We start from the raw sequence: 19,557 nt of genomic DNA on the forward strand, positions 1-19,557 counted from the left end.
GGAGAAATTGCAAGAGAATATAAGGAGAAATTCCATGAGAATTTCAGGAGAAATTCCAAGGGAATTTCAGGAGAAATTCCAAGGGAATTTCAGGAGAAATTCCAAGGGAATTTCAGGAGAAATTCCAAGGGAATTTCAGGAGAAATTCCAAGGGAATTTCAGGAGAAATTCCAAGGCAATTTCAGGAGAAATTCCAAAAGAATTTCAGGAAAAATTCCAAGGGAATTTCAGGAGAAATTCCAAGGGAAGTTCTGGAGAGATTCCAAGGGAATTTCTGGGGAAATTCCAAGGGAATTTCAGGATAAATTACAAGGAAATTTCAGGATATATTCCAAGGGAATTTTAGGATGAATTCCAAGGGAATTTCAGGAGAAATTCCAAGGGAATTTCAGAAGAAATTCCAAGGGAATTTCAGGAGAAATTCCAAGGGAATTTCAGGAGAAATTCCAAGGGAAGTTCAGGAGAAATTCCAAGGGAATTTCAGGAGAAATTCCAAGGGAATTTCAGAAGAAATTCCAAGGGAATTTCAGAAGAAATTCCAAGGGAATTTCAGGAGAAATTCCAAGTAAATTTCAGAAGAAATCCCAAGATCATTTAGGAGAAAATCCAAGCGAATCTCAGCAGAGATTTGAAGGGAATTTCAGCAGAAATTTCAGAGGAATTTCAGGAGAAATTCCAAGGGAATTGCAGGCGAAATTCCAAGGGAATTTCAGGAGAAATTTCGAGGGAATTTCAGGAGAAATTCCAAGGGAATTTCAGGAGAAATTCCAAGGGAATTTTAGGAGAATTTCCAAGAGAATTTCAGAAAAAATTCCAAGGTAATTTCAGGAGAAATTCCAAGGGAATTTTAGAAGAAATTCCAAGGGAATTTCAGAAGAAACTCCAAGGGAATTTCAGAAGAAATTCCAGAGGAATTTCAGAAGAAATTCCAAGGGAATTTCAGGAGAAATTCCAAGATGATGATTACCCTGGGCTTGTTAGGGGAATATCTGTAAATAAAAAGAAAATCGGGTTAAGTACGGTTCCTTTGAATTCCACTAAGAATTTGCATCCTTTGACAGATACGTATTTCGACCTCAACTGTAAGGTCGTCTTCAGTGTCTTGTACTTGACTCGACTGAAGAGATCCATCGCATTCTACACGTCTTATACATCTGAGGTAAAAAGAATAGGTAACTTAATCTAGGTAGTTTTTTTTTTTTTTTTTCTTCCGAGCATGCAAAAACTTATATCTATATTAACCTCCACCATAGAATAGGTAAAATTTCCCTCCACCACCGAATAGGTCCCTTTCCCTGGCGTGCGTCTCATAATGTACCTGTGATACATGAACTTTGTTTACCTATCCTGTGCTGGAGGGAAAGGTACCTATTCGGTGGTGGAGGGAAATTTTACCTATTCTATGGTGGAGGTTAATATAGATATAAGTTTTATAAGTTTTTAACTGCCTAGATTAAGTTACCTATTTGCTAAGAAAATCTTAGGGAATTTCCGGAGAAATTCCAAAGGTAATTCTGGAGAAATTCCATGGGAGATTCAGGAGAAATTCCAAGTTAATTTCAGGAGAAATTCCAAAAGAATTTCAGGAGAAATTCCAAGGGAGAAATTCCAAGTTCCAAGGGAATTTTAGAAGAAATTCCAAGGGAATTTAAGGAGAAATTCCAAGGGAAATTAAGGAGAAATTCCAAGGGATTTTCAGGAGAAATTCCAAGGGAATTTCAGGAGAAATTCCAAGGGAACTTCAGGAGAAATTCCAAGGGAATTTCAGGAGAAATTCCAAGGAAATTTCAGGAGAAATACCAAGGGAATTTCAGGAGAAATTCCAAGGGAATTTCAGGAGAAATTCCAAGGGAATTTCAGGAGAAACTCCAAGGGAATTTCAGGAGAAATTCCAAGGGAATTTCAGTAGAAATTCCAAGGGAATTTCAGTAGAAATTCCAAGGGAATTTCAGTAGAAATTCCAAGGGAATTTCAGTCGAAATTTCAAGGGAATTTCTGTCGAAATTCCAAGGGAATATCAGGAGAAATTCCAAGGGAATTTCAGGAGAAATTCCAAGGGAATTTCAGGAGAAATTGCAAGGGAATTTCAGGAGAAATTGCAAGGGAATTTCAGGAGAAAATCCAAGGGAATTTAAGGAAAAAATCCAAGGGAATTTCAGGATAAAATCCAAGGGAATTTCAGGAGAAATTCCAAGGCAATTTCTGGAGATATTCCAAAGGAATTTCAGGAGAAATTCCAAGGGAATTTCAGTCGAAATTCCAAGGGAATTTCAGGAGAAATTCCAAGGGAATTTCAAGAGAAATTCCAAGGGAATTTCAGGAGAAATTCCAAGGGAATTTCAGGAGAAATTCCAAGGGAATTTCAGGAGAAATTCCAAGGGAATTTCAGGAGAAATTCCAAGGGAATTTCAGGAGAAATTCCAAGGGAATTTCAGGAGAAATTCCAAGGGAATTGTAGTAGAAATTCCAAGGGAATTTCAGGAGAAATTCCAAGGGAATTTTAGAAGAAATTTCAAGGGAATTTCAGAAGAAATTTCAAGGAAATTTCAGATGAAATTCCAAGGGAATTTCAGGAGAAATTCCAAGGCAATTTTAGGAAAAATTCTAAAGGAATTTCAGGAGAAATTCCAAGGGAAATTCAGGAGAAATTCCAAGGGAATTTCAGGAGAAATTCCAAGGCATTTTCAGGAGAAATTCCAAAGGAATTTTAGGAGAAATTCCAAGACAATTTCAGAAGAAATTCCAAGGGAAGTTCAGGAGAAATTGCAAGGGAATTTAAGGAGAAATTCCAAGGGATTTTCAGGAGAAACTCCAAATGATTATCAGGAGAAATTCCAAGGCGATTTCGGGAGAAATTCCAAGGGAATTTTAGTAGAAATTTCAAGGGAATTTCAGAAGAAATTTCAAGGAAATTTCAGATGAAATTCCAAGGGAGATTCAGAGGAAATTCCAAAGGCTATTTCAGGAGAAATTCCAAACGAATTTCAGCAGAGATTTGAACGGAATTTCAGCAGAATTTTGAAGCGAATTTCAAAAGAAATTCTAAGGGACTTACAGGAGAATTTGTAAGGGACTTTCAGGAGAAATTCGAAGTTTATTTTAGGGAAAATTCGAAGGGAATTTCAGGGGAAATTCGAAGGGAATTTCAGGAGAAATTTGAAGGGAATTTCAGGAGAAATTCCTATGGAGTTTTATTAGAAGTTGCAAGGAAATTTCAAGAGAAATTCTAAGGGAATTTCAGGAGAAACTCGAAGGAAATTTCAGGAGATATTCCAAGGGAATTTCAGGAAGAATTCCAAGGGAATTTTAGAAGAAGTTCGAAGGGAAACTCAGGAAAAATTCCATGGGAATTTCCAGAGGATTTCCAAGAGAATTTCAAAGGGATTTAAGGATGGAATTTCAAGGGAAATTCTGGAGAAATTCCAAGGGAATTTCAGGGGAAATTGCAAGTGAATTTCCGGAGAAATTCCAAATGAAATTTCATAGAATTTTCAAAGAAATTTCCTGAGAAACTCTGTGGGAATTTCCTGAAAAATTCCAAGGGAATTTTCGGAGCAATTTCAAGAAAATGTTCGAAGAAATTCCAAGAGAATTTCCAGAGAAATTGTAAGCAAATTTCCAAACATATTCCAAAATAAATCCAAGAGAATTTCCGAAGTAATTTGAATGGAATTTCCAGGCAAATTTCAACTGAATTTACGAGAAAATTCTAACAGAACTTTCGGGCAAATTTCAACGGAATTTTCTGGAAAATTCCGACTTTATACCCGGGGAAATTCTAAGAAACTGCATGGGAATTTTCCAAAATTTTATAAAGGGAATTAAAGAAAAAATCCAAGGGTATTTAAAATGAACTCCAAGGGAATTTTAAGTGAAATTACAAGACAAATTGCAAGGGAATGTCAGGAGAAACTGCATGAGAATTTTCGGAAGAAATGCAAGAAAATTTGCAAATAAATGTTAAGTAAAAAAGTAATCCAGAAGGAGTTTTTGAAATAATTCTTTGCGTTTTTTTATCAATATCTAGATGTTATAGATCCTAGCATTGTAATTTTTTCAGTGAAACGAAGCAGTGCATGTTTTGATAGCTCATTGATATATGCTTAGATGCAATCAAGTATTTACATTTTTTTTAATTATAAACAAATAATTTGCACGTCACCTTCAACAATTTCCTGACAAACTCCAAAACTCATCCTAACACCCATGATATTTATGAACCCTTTAAGTGAAAAATATACCTGCTCAAACGGCTAGACGTTAAAAAACTGAGCGATTGTGCGTGCTTCCCGAAGAAAAAAAAAAACGCGAATATTTCACCACTTTTTCAATCAACGTCAACGCAGCGAAAATCGTCATCACGCCAAACTTTTCCGGCTCCGAACCTTTTCCACCCGTGCCATCATTATCCTGCAATCCTTCCACACGCCTCCCGTCAAAACAATTTTTCATCGTCAGAACGCGCTTCCCATGCTCGGCTTAGCAATTGTTCTTTTTTCCTCCTTGCGAACCCTTCTTATGAAAATTTCTCACAGCGAACACCCGCGGACATAAAAAAAGGAAACTCAAAAAACTGGAAAAGGAAAGTCCTAGTCGAGTCCCAACCCAACACAATCGTTTGGAGGCGGCTCGCAACGCAACAAACTTAATCCTATCAATCATAATTTATTACCAGGACGGGGACCGACGACGAGTTGGAACCCAGCCAGCCAGTGCCGGCGTGGTTAAGAAACGGAACGGCACGGCGGCTGGAATTCAACAATGCGCGTAAAATTTTCAGTTCGAACATAATAAGGGACCAACAGGCGGGTGGTGTTGCTCGGTGGAACCAAAGAGGGCGAAGAATTTCATCATCGAATTCCTGCACGGTGGAGAGCGACGGGAAAGGTGGATAACAGCGGAGGATGAAGTGACTTGTTGCATCGTTAAGATTTTTTTTCATTAAGTTGTCATATGATTGTCAGAGAAGCCAAATGAATGCTAATGTCATTTAAGGACAAGGTATTTGGAGTACATAGCTCAAAATTTCTAGAGCACCGTTTTTTAGAACCGTTGAACGGATTTGGATGAAAACGCATCACGCTAATTGTTCAGTGGTTGTCAACAGCGTGATGCATTTCCATCCAAATTCGTTCAACGGTTCTAAAAAACGGTGCTCTAGAAATTTTGAGCAATGTACTCCAAAAATACCTTGTCCTTAAAAACCATAATAAGTCTGAAAAAATACCAGTATTAACTATTGCAGCCTCTAGAACGGCAGGATTTTTCACTTTTTTGTTCAAGTTACAATTTAAAACCTATTTACTCTTGGGGAGGTTCTAAAAACTATCATACAACCAACATGATTTCGCTTAAGTTTTATGATAGTTTTAGGGACTTTCTCAAGCTCATTTGACTTAAAAATGTTAATGGGGGTTTGTGCATTTTTGGGATCATGTTTTAAGTAATGTAAGAAATTAATTCAAGGAAGTAAAACTATTTGTGAAAGTTTAATAAGGATTTGTTGAAGTGCAATTGGTCTTAACCATTCGTTGCGTCACAGATCAACCCTCTGGCATACCAAACCCCACCTTCGAAAGGGGTATAGTTTGTGCTATTTTGTTTTTTTTTCTTTTCTGGGCAATCCAAACTTTGATATTTTTAGCTGATGTTTGGGTCTGTTTTATTTATCTCCAAATGGTGTGGTTTTGGTGTATTTTAAAACGTGTTTACATTTCTAAAATCATTGGAAAACGGTTGTTTTGGTCACTTCTAACCTTCATCCAGCCAACGTACATTTTTCATCTTCGGAAAAGCACATAAATGGTATTAACTTTTTTGTTTTTCGATAGATGTTGATGAAATTTTCACAACTTCTCAAAAAACTCTTCTAGTTTAGGACTCCGGGGACATGTGTGCCTGGTCCAAATGATTCCGGAGTTATTCCGGATTGTCTAAAGGTACCAAAATTGGTCACATACTTTGCACAACGTATATCTCAAGCTCCCGATTAGGTAGGAGAATAGTGTCTTCGGCGAATTTGTTCAGCAGGTTAAGAACTAACTGGCAACGACGACATTGGTTCGCGATTCGGCCGCTAGGCGGCGCCAGTGTCATTAATGTTCAAAACCTCATATGTGAGATAGAATGATGCTGTCTTCGGCAAAGTTCTTCAGCAAGCTCAGAACTAACTGATAGTAAAGTCTTTGGTTTGGGATTTATCCGCTAGGTGGCGCCTTGTGCCTGAAAACATCAAACACTTTCAAATTGTCTTTGGTTCGAAAATTGTCCGCTAGGTGGCGCCAGGGTAAACAATGTTCAAGCTTCTTATCTCAGAATCCCGATAAGATAGAATGATGCCGTCTTCAACAAAGTTCTTCAGCAAGCTAAAAACTGTCCGACAGTTGAGTCTTTGATTTGTAATTTATTCGCTAGGTGGTACCTTGTGTAAAATATTTAAACACGTATATCTCGATACTCTAATGAGCTAAAAGGATGGCGTTTTCTGCAAAATTGGTCGGCAGGTTAAAATCTATCCGGAAATGGTGACGCTAGGTGGCACCAGCAATCAAAGCGTCCAAACAATTTTATCTCAAACAACTAAGCTAAGAGCTATTTGGTAGGATAGTAGGCGGTCGCGTACGGTGGTGCTAGAGGCAATACTTTTACACCGTGTTTGACCTCCTGCAGATATGTTTTATCCCCCCACCATATTGCTTTTTTGCTTCGTTTTCCTTCCGGGAATGTCTCCGAGAATTTCCTGGAATTTTAGCAGGAATTCATCCGGAAAATCTACCGGGAATTTCTCCAAGAATTCGTCTGGGAATTCCTCAAGGACTTTTTCTAGGAATTTCTTCAAGAAATCCTCCGGGAATTCCTCTAGGACATCCTTCAGAAATTCCTTCGAGAAATTCTCCAGGAAATCCTCCAGGAATTCCCCCAAAAATTTCTCCGGGGATTCCTCCAGGGACTTCCTCAGGGATTCCTCACGGAATTCCACCCGGAATTTATCCAGAAATTCCTCCGTGAATGTCTCCGACATTTTTTCCGGAAATTCCTCCGGGATTTTTCCCATTATTTCTTCAGGAAATCCGCCTGGAATTGCTTCACCGAAAAAAAAAATCAGTGGCTGAGTTGGTCTTACTGAGAAATCTAAAAAACTTTTTTCTTTACTCAGTTTCCGTTAAAAGTGGGGCAGCTCATTGGCAGTGGGTTGTCCCACTTTAAGCTAAAACTGTGTAAGAAAAAAAAATGATTTTTCGATTTCTGAGAAAGAACAACTCAGCCACTGAGTAAATTTTTTTTATCGGTGTTCATAAATTTCTTCAGGAAATTTTCCGGGAAATCCTCCAGGAGTTCTTTCAGGAATATTTCCGGGGATTCTCCCAGGAATTCCTCCGGAAATTTCTTCAGGAAAGCTTCCGTTTTTTTTAATCCTATGGGAATGTCTCCAGGAATTTCTTCACGGAAGACTTCCGTGATATTTTTTTTCTCAGAAAACCCTCTGGGAATTTCTCCAGGAACTTCTCTGGGAATTTCTCTAGGTCTTCCTCCAGAATTTCCTCCGGGAATTTGTCCTGGAATTCCTCCGGAAATTTCTCTAGGAAATTCCGGATTTCTCTAGGAACTCCTCCGGAAATGTCTCTCGAAATTCCTCCGGGAATGTCTCCGGGAAAACCTCCGGAAATCCTCCGGGAATTTCTCCAGAAATTCCACTAGGAATTTCTTCAGGAAATTCTTCCAAAAATTCTTCTGGAATTCCTCTGGGAAATCCTTTAGGACTTCCTCCAGGCATTTCTCCGGGAATTCCTTTAGGACTCCCATCAGGAATTCCCTCCGGGGATTCCTCCTGGAATTTTTTTTTGGAGATTACTCCAGGAAGGAGGATTTCCTGAACAAATTTCCTGAGGAATAGCTGGAGAAACTCCCGGATGAATTCCTGGAGAAATTCTTGACGGAATTCCTGAAGCAATTCGTGAAGAAGTTTCCCGGAGACATCCCAGAAATAATTGCTGCGGAAATTCTCAGTGAAATTCCCGGAGGAAATCCTGGAAACATTTCCGGAGAAATTCGTAGAGAAATACCCGGCAGAATTTCTGGAACAAAAATCCGGAAGAAGTCTTGGTGAAATTAACGAAGGAATTCCTGGATGAATCATCTGAGGAATTCCTAATGAGAGTCCTAGAGGAATTCCCGGAGAAAATCCTGGAAGAAGTCCTTAAGGAATGCCCAGTGCAATTCCACGATAAACTTTGGAAGGATTTCCTGAAGAAATTCCTAGTGGAATTTCTGGAGAAATTCCCGGAGGAATTCCTGGAGGAATTTTCGGACACATTCCCGGAGCGATTCCCGGAGACATTCCCGGAGGAATTCCTGGAAAAATTTCCAGAGGAATTCCAGGAAAACTCGGAGGAATTCCTGGAAGAAGTCCTAGAGGAATTCCCAGAGGAGTTTTCCTGAAAAATTCCCAGAGAAATTCCCGGAGATATTCCTGGAGCAACTCCTGGAAACAATCCTTGACAAATTCCTGGAGAAATTCTTGGAGGAATTCATATAGAAATTCCCGGAGGAATTACTGAAGAAATTCATGGGGAAAATCTCAGTGAAATTCCCGGAGGAAATCCTGGAAAAAATGTTGAGGAATACCTGGAAAAACTTCCGGAGGAATTCTTGGAAATTCTTCCACTAGGTTTCCTAGAGAAATTACCTAAGGAAATCTTGCAGGGATACTTGGAGGAAGTCCTGATGGAAGTCCTAGAGGAATTCCTGGAGCAATTTTCGGAGGAATTCCCGGAGACATTCACGGAGGAATTCCTGGGTAAATTTCCGGTGGAATTCCTGGAGGGATCCTTGAAGGAGTTGCTGGAGAAATTTCCAGAGAAATTTCTTGAAAAAAAAAAATAACGGAAGTTTTTCTGAAGAAATTCCCGGAGGAATTCCTGGAAGAATTTATTGAGGATTTCCCAGAAAATTTCCTAAAGAAATTTTCGTAGCAATTTCCTGCCAATTTCCTGAAGAAATTCCCGGAGACATTCCCGGAGATATTCCCGGAGGAGCTCCTGGAAAAATTCCCAGTGAAATTCCTGAAAAAAAATCTTGGAACAATTCCTGTAGAAATTCCCGGAGGAATTCATGGAGGAATTTCCGGAGAAGCTCATGGAGGAATTCCTGGGAAAATTGTCAGTGAAATTCCCGGTGGAAACCCTAAAAAAAAACTGGAGAAGTTAACAGATTCCCGAAGGAATTCCTGGAGAAACCCCCGGAAGAATTCCTGGAAAAATTACCTGACTCAAAAACGAGTAGGGCTATTGCAATTCTAAACACATTTTTGGTTCTTTAGGGTCCTAAAATCATCGGTTTTAGTAGAATAGCGTTTTTTTTTTGTCGATAAAAAATTCATGTTTTTTTAGTCCCATACAATTTTTGACAACTTCAGGCCCCTTGAGGGACCACTTAGCCTTGAGATACGGACTTCAAATTTTGACACGATCATTTCTGAGCTAAAATGATCATTTTCCAACAACGAACTTGTAACATTTCCAATTTTCGCAAAATAAGGGACGGCCTATTCAACATACAAAGATATTTTTTGTATAATATTGTAAAGAAAGTGTTCGTTCCAACCAAATTACTTAAATAACCAATTTTTCTGTAATCTTATACAGGGTTTACGTATTGAAGTTATTATAAAAATATCCTACATTTCAAATTTTGTCCTAAGAAAACAGTACTTCAAAGAATTTCCCATCTTACCCCGTCCTCCACCTCTCCACCCATTAAGCTATAACGCGCGCCCCAAAATAATGGAACATAAAGAAGGGGACCGGCGACGGCAGCGAAAAAGAAACCGGAAAGCCTCCGTCTCGGATTGCCTCGGAAAATCTCGACCACACGACGACGATGGAGGAATAATCTACCGGAAACGGAAAGTCGGCGATAGCGTCACCACGCAGAGTGAAACGGGCGAAGGCACGCTGCCACCTCCATCCAAGGACGGGAGGAATTCCTTGGAAATCGGGTGAAGAAAGTGCGCGCGAAGAAAAAGCAACAATATGCCGGGGGAATAATTCATTCTCTTAATTTACTTGCTTGTATATAATTTTTCTTCGGTTCGCGGTGACAGAGGCGTGCGTGAGGGTTAAGGTGATAGGGCGTGGTTAAGACTGACGAAGGGATCAGCAGTAAAGGCGTGTATTCAGCATGATCGTGGCTGAGGGTTACTGGTTCGCTTCCCAGTCGGTCCAGGAACAGTGCTGTCATGGCCAAATCAGAGCTGGTTACTCAAAGTTTCTACATTTCAGCGCCCCTATACTGAAACGCCCCCAAGAAAATGCATTCAGGAACACCGCCATAAATTCCTTTGATGATTCTTTCAAGATTTATCAAACATTTTGTGAAAAGTTCACAGAAAGAAGATTCTCGCAGGATTTCCTAGAATGATTTTAGTAATAATATCCCTTCAGAATGCATCCTACTGTTTTTTGAACATTTCTCCTGGGATTTCTCTGAACATTCTTTCAGGAATTCTCCCAGGCATTCTCTAAGAAATGCCTTCAAGGATTGCTACATCAGTTCATGCTTGTACTCCTTCATGTATTTCTTCAAACTTTTCCGAAGCAATTCTTCCAGAAGTGTTGTATGATTGTTTATTCCAGAAGTTTTTTTGGAATTTCACCGAAAATTTAAAAAAATATTTCAGGAATTTCTCCAGGGATTTCTCCACGAGTTCTTTTCAACGTTTCTTTAAAAGATGCAACTCATGAAAAACTTCACAAAGATTCGAAGATTCTTTCAGAAATTTCTCTAGAGTTTTCGTTTAAAATATCAGTTTTTTTTTTCTTGAAACTTTTCCAGAAATGATTGCTTGAATTTCTTCTCAGGTTCCTTCAGTTATTATTATATTTATTCAAGGATTTTCTCGGGCACTGATTAGGAAATTCCTCTAGGCAATTTTCAAGAAATGTTTCTGGAAGTTCTTCCAATGATTGTTCCAACATTGCTTTGGCTTTATCACGAACTTCCTTCGGGGAATCTATCAGTAGTTTTTCTAAAGTATCTCTCTATAACTTCTGCAGAAATAGCTCTAGAATCTATTCCATAGGTATTCAATAAATACCTGCAGAGACTTATCCAGTTCATTCTGGTTTTTTTTTCAAAAATCTCTAATTTTTTTAAAATGTTTCTAGTTGTGCTCTTGTCAGAATTTTTTCTGAAAATTCCTTTAGAGCACCAGGAGTTCTTCCAATGGTTCATTTAGAAAAACACATCCAGGGAAAATAAAAAGAAAATCGCGTTAAGTACTGTTCCTTTGAATTCCACTAAGAATTTGCATCCTTTGACAGATACGTATTTCGACCTCAACTGTAAGGTCGTCTTCAGTGTCTTGTACTTGACTCGACTACAAGTACAAGACACTGAAGACGACCTTACAGTTGAGGTCGAAATACGTATCTGTCAAAGGATGCAAATTCTTAGTGGAATTCAAAGGAACAGTACTTAACGCGATTTTCTTTTTATTTACAGATATTCCCCTAACAAGCCCAGGTTAATTATCAACATCCAGGGATCCCTCAGAAATTTATTGACGGGTTTCTTCAAGAATTCCACCAGTACTTTGGTCTGTAATTTCTGTGAGACAAGACCCCTTGGTTGGGATTGAAAGGTATCCCTACAAGATCACCTTCACTTCTTTAATCACTCCCCCTTGTTGGGGCACTTTCTGTTGACCCATAAGTGTAAGTGTAAAAACCACTATGATGAAAAAAATCTGTAAGACATTTGGAAAAATTCCTTCAAAAATTTCGCAACGAACTTTTCTAGGAATCCTTTCAGAACTTTTCCAAGTATTTTCTCCTTGAAAGTTCCTCCATAAGTGTCTTATGATTTTTTTCTGAGCATATAAGGGCTATCTCAAAATGTTTCTTCAGGTATTATCCTAAGCATTCATCCAGGAATTTCTCCATAGATAGTTTCAGGAATTTTTGTCGATTTTTTTTTCCAGGAAATTTTCAAAGAAAATTTTCAATGAGATTTCAACGGCATCTCCAAGAGTTTTCGAATGGATTTTTCGAGAAAATTCTGCCTCCAGGAATTTCTAAGAAATTCCTCCAGGGATTTTTTGAAGAATTCCTCAGTTATTTTTGTGCAATTTCTGGAAGAAATTCTGAATAATCCCTGGAGAAATATTTAAAAAAAAAAACAATCTTCTGGGAGGAGATATTTCTGAAGGAAATAGAGGAGCGATTTCTATAAAAAATATTGTAGGAATTTCTGCAGGAATCACTGAAAGAATTTCTCAGAATATTCTTGGTAAAGCTTTGGGAAGAATTTCTGCAGAAATTCCTACATAATTTGTAAATTAATTTTAGATGAATTTTTGAAAACTCCATTGAAGAACTTTTGAAGAAATCCCTTCCTAAAATTTCTGAAAAATCTCTAAAATTGTGAAGCAGTCTCTGGAGATTAAAACCAATCTTCAAAGGAAATTCTGAAGAAATCTTCAACCTGTGAAAATCTAAGAAAGTATTTAAGTATGAATTTCTGGAGAAACATTTAAAAAAATCGCAGGAAAGTTTTTCAAGGAATCCCAGAGAGAATTTCTTTTGAACTTTCTAGAGAAACTTCTAGAGAATTTATAGGAAAATTCCTGAAAAATCATTTTAAAAAACTTGGAATTCCTGGAGATATTTGTGGACAAATTTCTGAAATCTCCGGAAGAATTCTTGCCCAAATCACTGAACGTAATAACGCAAGAATCTCTGGAGGAATTCCTGCGGGTTTTCCTGGATGAATCCCTGAAGAAATTCCTTGGCACATTCATGCTGGAATTATCAATGGATTCCTCAGAATAATTCCTGAACCATCCACTAGTGGACATCCTGAAAAAATACCTGAACGAAATTCTGAAAGAACACTTGGGAAATTTTCAGAAGAAATCACTAAAAAAACTAATGAAAGAATTTTTGAAAGAATGTTCAATTGACCCTGTAGACAACTCTGAAGAACTCCTTGGACAATGCATTAATTCTTCAAATGAATCTCTAGAAGAATATCTAATGTCAGAAGAAACTCATCGAAATTTACCAAATAAATTCTTGAATAAATTCATGAGGAATTTTCAGGAATTTTGTTTAAAAAGAATCAAAGGAGCGACATCGGAAAGAATCCAGGGAAGGTTTTGAAAAAAGATTCTGAATTAGCTTCTGGGGTAATCTCTTCCTAAACATATCTGAACTCCAGAGAAGGTTTCCAGAGTTTTTGTTAAAATTTTCTCCAAGAAATTTTCAAAAATTTCTTCTAGGAGATTTTAACCGTATCTCCTGGAGTTTTCAAAAAAAAAAAATTCTCGTGACAATTCTCCTTCCAGAGATTTCTTAGAAATTTCTTAGAGATTTCTTAAAGAATTCTTCAGTAGTTTTTGTGCAATTTATGGAGGAAATTTTGAAAAATCCCTGGAAAAATACTTGAAAAAATATCTGATGGAATCTCTGAAGATATCTCTGATGGAACCGCAATTTACGAATTTCTTCAGGAATCACTGAAATTTTGTTTGGAGAAACCTTTGGAAGAATTTCTGATGAAACTCCTATAGATTTTGTGAATGAAATTTAGATGATTTTTTTTAAATCCATGAAAGAACTTTTCAAGAAATCCCTTGCTAAAATTTCTGAAGAATCTCTTAAATTGTGAAGCAGTCTCTGGAGATAAAAATATCTCTTCAAAAGAATTTCGGAAGAAACCCCTGCGAAAATTTGTGATAGAACTCCTGAAGAAATTTCTGAAGAAATCATCAGTTGCATCCTTGTTGAAATCTTAGCAAGAACGTTTGAATGATTTTTTGGAGGAATATCTAATGAGATCCCAGGAAAATTCTTCAAGGAATCCCAGAAGGAATTTCTTTAGAACTTCCTGATGGAGCTACTTGATGGGATTTGTAGAAAAAATATTGAGAAATTCATGGGAAAACTCTTGAAAAAGTCATTCAATAAAAATCTTGAAATTCCTGGAGATATTTGTGGAAGAATTTCTGAAAATTTTCTGAGGAAACCACTGAAAGAATTTATGGAAGAATCTTTGAACAACTTTCAATTGACTCAGTAAAAAATTCTGAGAAATTCCCTCGAGTAATTTCCTGGTGGAATTTCAGACGGAACTTATAGAAATATACCTAAACAGATCTTGAATAAATTCATCTAGATAAAGCAAACAAAAATCATTGAAAATCTTAAAAAAACGATATGTATGATAAAATCTGAGTTGAATGTGTACGCTTAATATCGCACTTTAGTGGATCCGAATGACAATAGTTAAAAGATCCACTTTAATAAATAAATAAATAAATAAAAGGAATAAATTCATGAGGAAATTCTGAAACAATACTTGGAAGATGTTCTAAAGAACTTCAAAAAGAAATCCATGGAGGACTTGCCGAAAGAAATTCCAGGAAAATTTTCGAAAAGAATCTCTGGAGTAATATCGGAAATAATCCAGGGAAGGTTTTGAAAGAAGCTCCTGAGTTAGCTTCTCGGGTAATCTCTACCAAAACATGTCTTAAGTCCTGAGATAGTTTTAGACATTTTTGTTCAAATTACCTCCAGGAAATTTTCAATAATTTCTTTTAGGAGATTTCAACAGTATCTGCAGGAGTTTTCTAATGGATTTCTCGAGACAATTTTGCTTCCAGTAATTTCTTAGAAATTCCTTCAGGGATTTTTTAAAGAATTCCTCAGTATTATTTGTGTAATTTCTGTAAAAAAAATTGAAAAGTCCCTGGAAAAAAATAGAAAACATTATTCTGGGAGCAGATATTTCTTCCGCAGGAGCAATTTCTTAAAAAGGAGTTTCTGCAGGAATCACTAAAAAAATTTCCCAAAAAATTCTTGAAGAAACCCATGGAAGAATTTCTGGAAAAATTCCTAAAAATTTTGTCAATGAGTTTTAGATGAATTTTTGAAAACTCCTCGGAAGAACTTTTCAAGAAATCCATTGCTGAAATTTCTGATGAATATCTAAAATTGTGAAGCAGTCTCTGGAGATAAAAAAGATCTCTTCAAAGGGATTTTGGCAGAAATCCTAGCATTAATTTCTGAAAGAACTCTTGAGGGAATTTCTGATGAAATCTTTAGTAGAATCCTTGTAAAAATCTTAGAAAGTACTTTTAAAAGAATATCTGGAGGAATATTTGAAGAAATCTCAGGAAAATGCTTTAAGGAATCTTTCCTGCTTTAAGGAATTTCCTGGAGAAACTACTAAGGAAACCCTTGCTGCAATTTCTAGAAAATATATTGAGGAATTTTTGGAGATATTTGTCAACAAATTTCTGAGAAAAAATCTTTTAGGAAAACCTGCAGAAACTCGTAGATAAGCGTCTGAAAATGTCAGTAGAAAAACTCTTGAGGTATTTCTAAAAGAATTTCCATAGGAATTCCTATGAAATACTTTGAGCTTATTATTATTTTGGAATCTGTGTATGAATTCCTGCAGGAGTCTCTGGAATAATTCTTGTCCAGAGCACTGAAAGTAATTACGCAAGAATCTCTGGATGAATCCCAGATGAAATTCCAGGACATATTTATGCCGGAATTTTCAATGGATTCACTAGAACAACTCCTGATCAAAACTTTAGTGAACATCTTGAAGGAAAACGAAATTCTCAGGAAACTTTTGGGAATTTTTCCGAAGAAACCACTGAAAGAACTTTAAGAAGATTTTTTTTAATTGGACCCTGTAGAAAATTCTGAAAAAAAATCTCAAAAAAATCTTGAAGAAACCCTTGGAAGAATTTCTGGAAAAATTCCTAAAAAAAATTGTCAATGAATTTTAAATGAATTTTTGAAAACTCCTTGGAAGAACTTTTCAAGAAATATCTTGCTGAAATTTCTGAAGAATCTCTAAAATTGTGAAGCAGTCTCTGGAGATAAAATTATATCTTCAAAGGGATTTCGGAAGTAATCCTGGCATAAATTTCTGAAAGAATTTTTGAGGGAATTTCTGAAGAAATCTTCAGTAGAATCCTTGTAGAAATCTTAGAAAGTACTTTTGAAAGAATATCTGGGGGAATATTTGAAGAAATCACAGGAAAATTATTTAAGGAATCTTAGATTTAATTTCTTAAGGATTTCCTGCAGAACACTACTAGGGAAACCCTTGCTGGAATTTCTAGAAAATATACTGAGGAATTCCTGGAGATATTTGTCTACAAATTTCTGAGAAAACATCTTTTAGGGAATCCTACAGAAACGCGTAGATGAGCATCTGAAAATATACCTAGAAAATACTCTTTATGTATTTCTAAAAGAATTTCCAAAGGAATTCCTATGAAAGTAATTACGCAAGAATCTCTGGATGAACCCCAGTAGAAATTCCAGGACATATTCATGCCGGAATTTTCAATGGATTCCCTAGAACAACTCCTGATCAAATCTTTAGTGAACATCTTGAAGAAATACGAATTTATGAAGAAACATATGGGAAATTTTTCGAAGAAACCACTGAAAGAACTTGTAGAAGATTTTTTGATTTTTTTATTGGACCCTCTAGAAAATTCTGAAGATTTCCCTTGAGGAATTTTCGATAAATTCTTCAAAAGAATCCATAGAAGAATATCTTAGGTCAGAAAGAACTCATAGAAATTTACCTGAAATGTTCACGAATAAATTCATGAGGAAATTCTGTAAAAATACTTCGAAGATGTTCTTAAGAGCTTCGAAAAGAAATCCATGGAAGATTGTTAGAAAGTAATTCCAGGTAAATTTTCAAAAAAAAAAAAAAAACAATGGTGCGATATCGGAAAAATTCCAGGAAAGGTTTTGAAAAAGTTCCTGAGATAACTTCTGGGGTAATCTCTTCCCAAACATGTATAAACTCCAGAGATAGTTTCAAGAATTTTTTGTCCAAATTTCCTTCAAGAAATTTTCAAAAATTTCTTCTAGGAGATTTCAACGGTATCTCCAGGAGTTTTCTAAAGAATTTCTCGTGACAATTCTTCTTCCAGGGATTTCTTAGAAATTTCTTCCGAGATGTCTTAAAAAATTCTTCAGTGGTTTTTGTGCAATTCCCTGAAGAAATTTTGAAAATTCCGTGGAGAAATTCTCGAAAAAAAAATTGCTGGGATCTCTGAAGATATCTCTGATGGAACCACAGCAGCAATGTCTTAAAAATGTTTGTAGGAATTTCTGCAGGAATTACTGAAGGATTTTTTCAAAGAATTCTTGGCGAAACCATGGATAGAGTTTCTGAAGAAATCCCAATAGAATTTGTAAATGCATTTTCGACGAACTTTAGAAAAATCCATGGAAGAATTTTTAAAGAAATACCTTGCTGAAATTTCTGAATAAATATCGAAAATTCAGAAGTAGTCTGTGGAGATAAAAATATCTCTTTAAAAGAATTTCGTTTGAAAACCCAGCAGAAATTTCTGAATGAACTTCTGAAGGAATTTCTGAAGAAATCTTCAGTAGAATCCCTGGGGACATCTTACGAAGTACTTTTTATTACATTTCTGGAGGAATATCTTAAAAAAATTCCAGGAATATTCTTCAAGGAATCGCAGAACGATTTTTTAAAAAGAAATTCCTATGTTGGAATTTTTAGAAAAAAAATATTGAGGAATTCATTGGAAAATTCCTGGAAAAATCATTCAAAAAAATCGTGGTGTTCCTGGAGATATTTCGGAGCAACGGTTGGAGGATGCGATTTAAAAATATTTGATATTTAACATGAAATGCAATGGTAAGACGACCTTAGAAGCAACTTCATCGTTAACATATGTTTGTAGATCAATTAGAAGTAGAATTAGAATTAGATTTAAGTTAAAATACACGTTAATAAAAATGAAAAAATGTTTGTGAATCCCACCCACTCTTGCACCCATCACTGTGCAAAATAGTCAGCACTTCGTTGGCAATGACTAAAGCGGAGGATTGGTGGTGTATGTACAAAAAAGAGGATTGTTCAGGCCCGATGAACATTTGCAGCACTGCCTCTTCTCGAGAGAGAAAGATTTCAAATCCTTTTCATAAACTTTCGCCACTTTTTGTTCTGATTCGGATAAGACTGCTGTTTGCCATCTTCTTTAGTTTGTTTTCTGATTATGTTGATCCGGTTTGCTGTTTGTTTCCGTTTCCCGGTGCCAGTGCACTGTACTTCACTTTATGATGCTTCAAGTATACCGTGCTGATTGAAGAAACTTTCTGGAGGAATAATTTGAAATCAAAATTAAGTCATTGTTGCCGGCTTGATCTGTGTTATCTGCAGTGATATTGTTCCTCGGTACTTAATAGGCACAAAATTACATCATTTCTGCCCCGTTTGGATCGACAAACTCATCAATGCTAATGGTGCGAGCCATTACCTGGGTTCGCAGACAGGGGGAGGGATGGCAGCAACAATCGATGTAATTTGGTTCAATAAAGAGCCTTGCTGTCGGAAAATCGTGTTCTGATCCTCTGATATCCTACGCTTCCGCTGTTGCCGCCCGTTATACTACCATCACAAAAGCTTCTCTCTCACAATCGCAACACAGAGCGAAAACGAGCGAGGTCGTCGAGAAAAGATTATCCCCTGAATGACAGATAATCATCATCAGCTTCATTTACCACATGGCATGCAATTTGTTCGACATTCCCAACACTTGTGAGCTGTCATCAGGACAACGTCCCGTTTCGGCCATCGTCGCCCTTCCACTATGTACCATGGGATTGGAGGACTCTCTCTCCATTAATGTTAACACGTCGCCAAGTAGGTACCATCTATTGGTCATTGTTATTCTCGCTGGCTGATAAACTGGAGTACTCTTGGATCAGATATCATCAGTGATATCGTTTAGAGTGTTTACTGTTCGGGCGGTCACCATTTTTGACATTTATCTTAAATTTTCACTACAGATGCTGGAAGCATCCTTATTTTTCCATATATTAGGCAAATGTTGCACCAATGGGACGAGATATTGACAACATCCGCACAGATTGCAATGAAATATTCAAATGAAAATTCCCGGTATAGGAAAATCTGAGTTTTGCGCCTAAAGACGTACAAGAAAAGATTAATTTTAATATTGGAAATTTATTTATGCGAAAAAAATATGAAAATCACCATTGTGAATATTGAATGTTGTTTGGGGCCAATATTTCCAATGTTATTTTTCCCGATTCCTTACGCTCCCTTACGTGTGAAAAGTAACTATAATACTGAATCTTCATCCATTCTCTCAACTATGAGGAAATTCTCTAGAAATTTTCCAATCTTTTATACAACAAATTCTCAAAATCTCCAGGGATTGAGAAAATCATTCAGAGTCTTTTTCAGATATTCTCCCAGGGGTTCATGATATTTAAATAGAAAATCAGAAAATCATAAATTTCCCCAGGACTATGGAAATTCCACGTTGAATCCTTCCAGTAATATCTCGAAGGATTCTCTCTAGAAATCTTTGCGTGAAATGCTTAAATTTATCCTTCAGAAATGTTCTCGAAAAGTTTTTCTAACCATCGTTGCAGTTCTCCAAAAATTCCTCTATGGACTCATTTAGGAAATCCTCCATCAATTTCTTCCAAAATTCCTTCAGAGTGGCTTTCAGGA

At 36.7% G+C, this 19,557-nt stretch overlaps 1 protein-coding gene across 3 annotated transcripts in view; it reads right to left on the bottom strand.

Moving 5' to 3' along the window:
* Positions 1-19,557, bottom strand: part of LOC109622131 (beta-1-syntrophin) — an 804,166-nt gene that overhangs the window by 216,438 nt on the left and 568,171 nt on the right. The gene's annotated exons all lie outside the window — the stretch shown is intronic.

This window comes from Aedes albopictus, chromosome 3 (genome assembly GCF_035046485.1).
Source record: "Aedes albopictus strain Foshan chromosome 3, AalbF5, whole genome shotgun sequence".
Taxonomy (NCBI): Eukaryota; Metazoa; Arthropoda; class Insecta; order Diptera; family Culicidae; genus Aedes; species Aedes albopictus.